Source organism: Amblyraja radiata, chromosome 5 (assembly GCF_010909765.2).
Source record: "Amblyraja radiata isolate CabotCenter1 chromosome 5, sAmbRad1.1.pri, whole genome shotgun sequence".
NCBI classification, from domain to species: Eukaryota; Metazoa; Chordata; class Chondrichthyes; order Rajiformes; family Rajidae; genus Amblyraja; species Amblyraja radiata.
Window position 1 is genome coordinate 56,429,260 of NC_045960.1, and position 6,149 is coordinate 56,435,408.

Below are 6,149 nucleotides of genomic sequence, written 5' to 3' on the forward strand. Positions count from 1 at the left end.
TGGAGCAATGCCCAATGTTATCTTTCCACCATTTAGTTCCAATATGGCTTCTGTATGGCTTCATCATTCTATCGAAATGATCACCATTAATTTTAAGAGCTCATATTTTGGCCCTCTGTAAATCTTTATAATATAAGGGTCTGAATTATGTGGCTGGAAACCATATGATGCCAATATTCTTGCTACCAGTCTGATGGATGGTTTATCCTCATGTCAATGATTTTGCTGTATGCCTCTATTAAGGTTGTAACCTCTGTTGGCAAAGTTACTGACATGAGGAACTGAGTTAATGGTGAACCCCAAATAATCCCTTTAGTTTGAAGGCTTTAATTTTGATTTTACTTCGGAGTCACGTGAGTGACTACATGAAGAACCCGCCGGTACGCACGCATTGTGAACAAGTCATTACGAGGGGAGGACGTTCCTCCCAAACGGCAGGGTTGAACCTGCAACAAGTAAGGTAGGAGAACTTAGTTTCTTGACTTACCTTTTTTACAGGCAGGCTGATGAAAACTGGCTGGGGAGAGTCTGCAGAACCGCAGGCAGCCAGCAACGGCCGGGGGCACCACTATCTCCCTTAAACAGGAGCCGGAGCCGACCTCAGCTCCAGCAGGACGCCGACAGCGGTGGAGCATTCTGGAGCCGTCATTCCGACGGCTCGGACAACAGCCCCACGGACCTATACTACATGGGTCCGAGGGGCTGGAAGGTGCTGGGTTTTCCACAGCACTAAAAATAGCGGCAAGCGGTCAGTGCCCGAGAGCACTGAGTACGCGTTGGAGCCGCTGGGCCTGGGTCGCGAGCGACCAGTTCCCCGAGAGATCTGGACCGCGTTGGAGCACCCCAGGCCCAAGTGGAGAAGGAGCGGCACAGTGCGGGAAGCACTGCACCGCGTTAAAACTGCCAGACCTGCGGCTGCGAGCGGCCAGCTCCCCGAGAGGACTGCACCGCGTTGGAGCACCGCAGGCTAACGGCAGTACGGGCGGCTCAGTGCTGCGAGCACTGCACCGCGCTTTGGAGCATCGCAGGCCAACGGAGATACCGGCGGCACAGTGGCCGTGTACACTGCACCGCATTGGCACTGCGGGGCCTGCACCTGCGAGAACATACCGTTTTGCAGCGATGCAGGTCCAAGATGAAATCCTCCAGTGGGTAAGTCCCATAGCAGCACCTTATACAGGGCTGTATTTCACTTCTACTATTACAGGGAAGTGGTTGAGGAAAAGACAGACTCAGGGAGAAGGAAGCAGCACCTTTTCTATAGGGCTATAATCATGCTTCTCTCTCCCCAGTAGACTCTTCTGTCAGAAGAGTGCTGGGGTCAAGTCTAGGGCAAACCCTGGACAGGTAAACAGATGTAAGAGCTGTAACAATGAGGTGATACCTTTTCTAGTCACAAAGTACATAGAGTGCATTATTGGTCCTTTCCTGATAGAAATACAGGAATACTTATGTTGTGACTGAAGGATTTAGCAGTCCAAATATTTACTAACAAATTCCATTCCCATCTGGGAAGTCACACGGGAATGTCTGTCTATGTTTCAGAGGGAACAACAGTACAGCTGTGAGTAAAGCTAACTGGGAAAGATCTACAAACCAGGTTAGAAGCCAGCATAGACCATATGTTTTCTATCTACTGCAGGGGCAAACATTAGCTGACACCATAGCTGTCACTTGCCACCGGGGATTGTAAATCCCTGAATGTACTAAACTAATCAATTTATGCATCTGGTTACATCCAACCGGGATTGACGCGGGCCTGTGTAACCCGAAACCTCCTAGCAAAATCTTTTTATTTGGGGGTGACCTATCTAGAAGGTCAAGGAGTTGGACAATGAAGCCAAACTGGCGCTCATCTAAACGTCCAAACATCATCCTCAAAGGTATCGCCCCTATGCTGGAAGATGTGTACACCCACAACACACGGCCTCGGGGATCCAGAAGAAAACAGTAAAACCAGAAGGAAGCAAGGAGGTTGGTGCGAGAAGACATCGAATAAATAACTTTTTGACACTCATATCTTAAACAGTATCCGGGAATACACAATAGAATTTTACAACTCATAATCTTCTAGTCCAGCTGATATATCGAGAGAGGAATTTGGAGAACACCAAATGGATATTGGGCTATAGTATTTGCTGATGTTTCTACACGATATGGAACACCAGATGCCGATCTACTCGTATCCAGACATAATCACCAATTACCAAATATGTCATATGGGATACAGACACTGGACATCAGTAACAGATGGGGTTTTAGCTGCATTGCAAGGGAAGAATTATTATCTACACATTCCCTTCCAAACAAAATAGGATATGGCGCTTGACGCATCAATCATAGATCAGATCTCGGCTTTTTGGCTAAGATCAACTATAATATCTGTTCTTATCAGTTTAAATATCTGATATGTCCCTTATCTAGGGACCATATATTATAAAATTAAATAAATAAACAAATAAATAAAAAAGATTTAAAAAAAATAAATTAAAAAAAGTGAAAAATAAATAAAACGATATATTCGTTTTAAGAACAGAAACCTTTTCTATTGTTAAGTATATTCGTTTTAAGTACGAAAATGGCAAGCATTGATTCAAAGGATGCTTACAATTTCAGTACCCATAACAGGTGACCACGGACGTTATTTTTATCTAATTGGATGGCTCAGCTCTAGCAGTATAGAGCACTACCTAATGTGTTTACATTAGCACCTAGGTTATTTACAAAATATGACAACCAGCCACACAATGGTAATGGCTTCTTTGGATGACATACTAATTGTGTGGAAACTTAGGACGGGCTGAACAAACGGTAACAGCCACTTAACAATTATTTGGAAACTAGGATCATTATCCATCCAATTAAATCAAAATTAAAGCCTTCAAACTAAAGGGATTATTTGGGGTTCACCATTAACTCAGTTCCTCGTGTCAGTAACTTTGCCAACAGAGGTTACAACCTTAATAGAGGCATACAGCAAAATCATCGACATGAGGATAAACCATCCATCAGACTGGTAGCAAGAATATTGGCAACATATGGTTTCCAGCCACATAATTCAGACCCTTGCATTATAAAGATTTACAGAGGGCCAAAATATGAGCTCTTAAAATTAATGGTGATCATTTCGATAGAATGATGAAGCCATACAGAAGCCATATTGGAACTAAATGGTGGAAAGATAACATTGGGCATTGCTCCAATCCTATCATTGTCAGCAACCAGTCTATGGTCCTACATATGGATACTATTATTACTAACACTGGGCATAACTACCTGGAAATGTTGGGTGTTTTTTCATGGCCTAAAGTCATGTTGCTCTGGAATATATTAAACAGGTTATTAGATTATAAATTAACAACACTACTGTGGTAGCACATATCAACCACATGGGTGAAAGGGAATCTATATCATGTAACAATCTGGCCAACACAATTTGGCAACCTCATCAGGGGGGGGTACTAAGGGAAATACTACAAGACTCTGCGTCTGGTGTTTTAATAGTACCCGACTGACCTACCCAACCATGGTTCTAGGTGGTAATGGGAATGAGATTAGAACCATGCAGCACCATCCAAAACAGACGGCCAGAGCAATGGACATGATCACAGCGGGCCACAGACAATCAACCTAAAGACAATGTCTAAAATACATAAACTAATGGGAGATGTGTTGCAACCATAATACATCATCCAGCCTGTTAGGAAGCTTTGTTAACCTACAGAGGCTTAGTATTAGTGACATCAACTGTGCCAGAAGTGGCCCATCTACTTACCTATGGCAAGAGAACGGAACAACAGCTTATGAGGGACACTTTTTATGGGAATTCCCCAAAGACCAGGTATTCCCAAATATGGGACATCAGCATCGTCTTAACGTTGTTAAAGAACTGGGCTCCAGCCACAGCGCTGTCATTACAGTTTTTGACATTTTACAAAACTGTCATGCTGATGGCTTAGGTCACGGCACTAAGGACTCAGTCCCTACCAAATTAAGGATGGATACCTTGACCAGTTCACCTGGCAACTTACACTTCTATATTCAGGAATTAGGGAACTAAACAGACAGGGGTCAGCAGGCCTTAAAATAACATTTTTTTTTAGAGCCTACCCTACAGATGATTGACTGTGTTGTGAGACATCTACAAATATACATGGAACAAACCCAGACCATCAGTGGCACAGAAGAGGAACTTCTCATCAACGACAGACAGCCTCATTAAAGAATAACAGGCCAGGCCAGCTAAATGGCTAACACAGTATTGACAAAAGTTGATGTAAACACTAACTGGGTTAAAATCTCACTCCACCAGGCTGCAGCAACGTCGGCAGCATTTAAATTGGAGGTTCCTATGGATAAAATCCTCAGGACTGCAGGATGGCCATCGGAAAGAACATTCTAAAGATTATAACTAACCAGTAATGGAAACTGGAATTTTTCAGAAACATTGTTAAATTTCTGTACCATAATTTACCCCAAAAAACAGGGGCTATCAATTATTATTAACTTTATGGTTATTTATATATATCATATTGATGTTCAATATGTTATCACTATTCTCCCCAAAACCAAGGCAGACGTGATGATGGACTCGTTCCACGGCTTGAATCACAGAGCTTTGAAATCTTCATGTAGTCACTCACGTGACTCCGAAGTAAAATTAAACGAGAACTTACCAGTTGGAAGTTTGATCTGTATTTTATGAGGAGTAACGTTGAGGGAATACATGCCCTCCGCTCCCACCCTTGATCATAAACACAACTGGTATCTTTTCTCTAATCTTACTATGCTTAAGTCATTACAGGTATCTGTGATTCACTCCGCTGCTTTGAAGAATGACACACGTGCGTGCTGGCGGGTTCTTCATGTATTCCCTCAACGTTACTCCTCATAAAATACAGATCAAACTTCGAACTGGTAAGTTTTCGTTTAATCTTACTATTTAATTGGATGGATAATGAATCCTAGTTTCCAAATAATTGTTAAGTGGCTGTTACCGTTTGTTCAGCCCGTCCTAAGGTTCCACACAATTAGTATGTCATCCAAAGAAGCATTTCTTTGTGTGGCTGGTTGTCATATTTTGTAAATAACCTAGGTGCTAATGTAAACACATTAGGTGGTGCTCTATACTGCTAGAGCTGAGCCATCCAATTAGATAAAATAATGTCCGTGGTCACCTGTTATGGGTACTGAAATTGTAAGCATCCTTTGAATCAATGCTTGCCATTTTCGTTCTTAAAACGAATATACTTAACAATAGAAAATTTCACACAGAGAGTGGTGAATCTCTGGAACTCCCTGCCACAGAGGGTAGTCGAGGCCAGTTCATTGGTTATTTTTAAGAGGGAGTTAGATGTGGCCCTTGTGGCTAAGGGGATCAGAGGGTATGGAGAGAAGGCAGGTACGGGATACTGAGTTGGATGATCAGCCATGATCATATTGAATGGCGGTGCAGGCTCGAAGGGCCGAATGGCCTACTCCTGCACCTAATTTCTATGTTTCTATGTTTCTAAAAGTTTCTGTTCTTAAAACGAATATATCGTTTTATTTATTTTTTACTTTTTAAATTTTTTTTTATTTTATTTTATAATATATGGTCCCTAGATAAGGGACATATCAGATATTTAAACTGATAAGAACAGATATTATACTTGATCTTAGCCAAACAGCCGAGATCTGATCTATGTTTGATGCGTCAAGCGCCATAACCTATTTTGTTTGGAAGGGAATGTGTAGATAATAATTCTTCCCTTGCAATGCAGCTAAAACCCCATCTGTTGCTGATGTCCAGTGTCTGTATCCCATATGACATATTTGGTAATTGGTGATTATGTCTGGATACGAGTAGATCGGCATCTGGTGTTCCATATCGTGTAGAAACATCAGCAAATACTATAGCCCAATATCCATTTGGTGTTCTCCTCCAAATTCCTCTCTCGATATATCTGCTGGACAAGAAGATTATGTGTTGTAAAATTCTATTGTGTATTCCCGGATACTGTTTAAGATATGTCAAAAAGTTATTTATTCGATGTCTTCTCGCACCAACCTACTTGCTTCCTTCTGGTTTTACTGTTTTCTTCTGGATCCCCGAGGCCGTGTGTTGTGGGTGTACACATCTTCCAGCATAGGGGCGATACCTTTGAGGA

General features: G+C 42.2%; 2 pseudogenes; one reads left to right on the forward strand and one right to left on the reverse strand.

Annotated features, from left to right (window-relative positions):
- Positions 1–2,343: 2,343 nt before the first annotated feature.
- On the forward strand, positions 2,344–2,452 carry LOC116973855 (annotated as a pseudogene).
- Positions 2,453–5,572: 3,120 nt separating this feature from the next.
- On the reverse strand, positions 5,573–5,681 carry LOC116973851 (annotated as a pseudogene).
- Between the last annotated feature and the right edge of the window lie 468 nt (positions 5,682–6,149).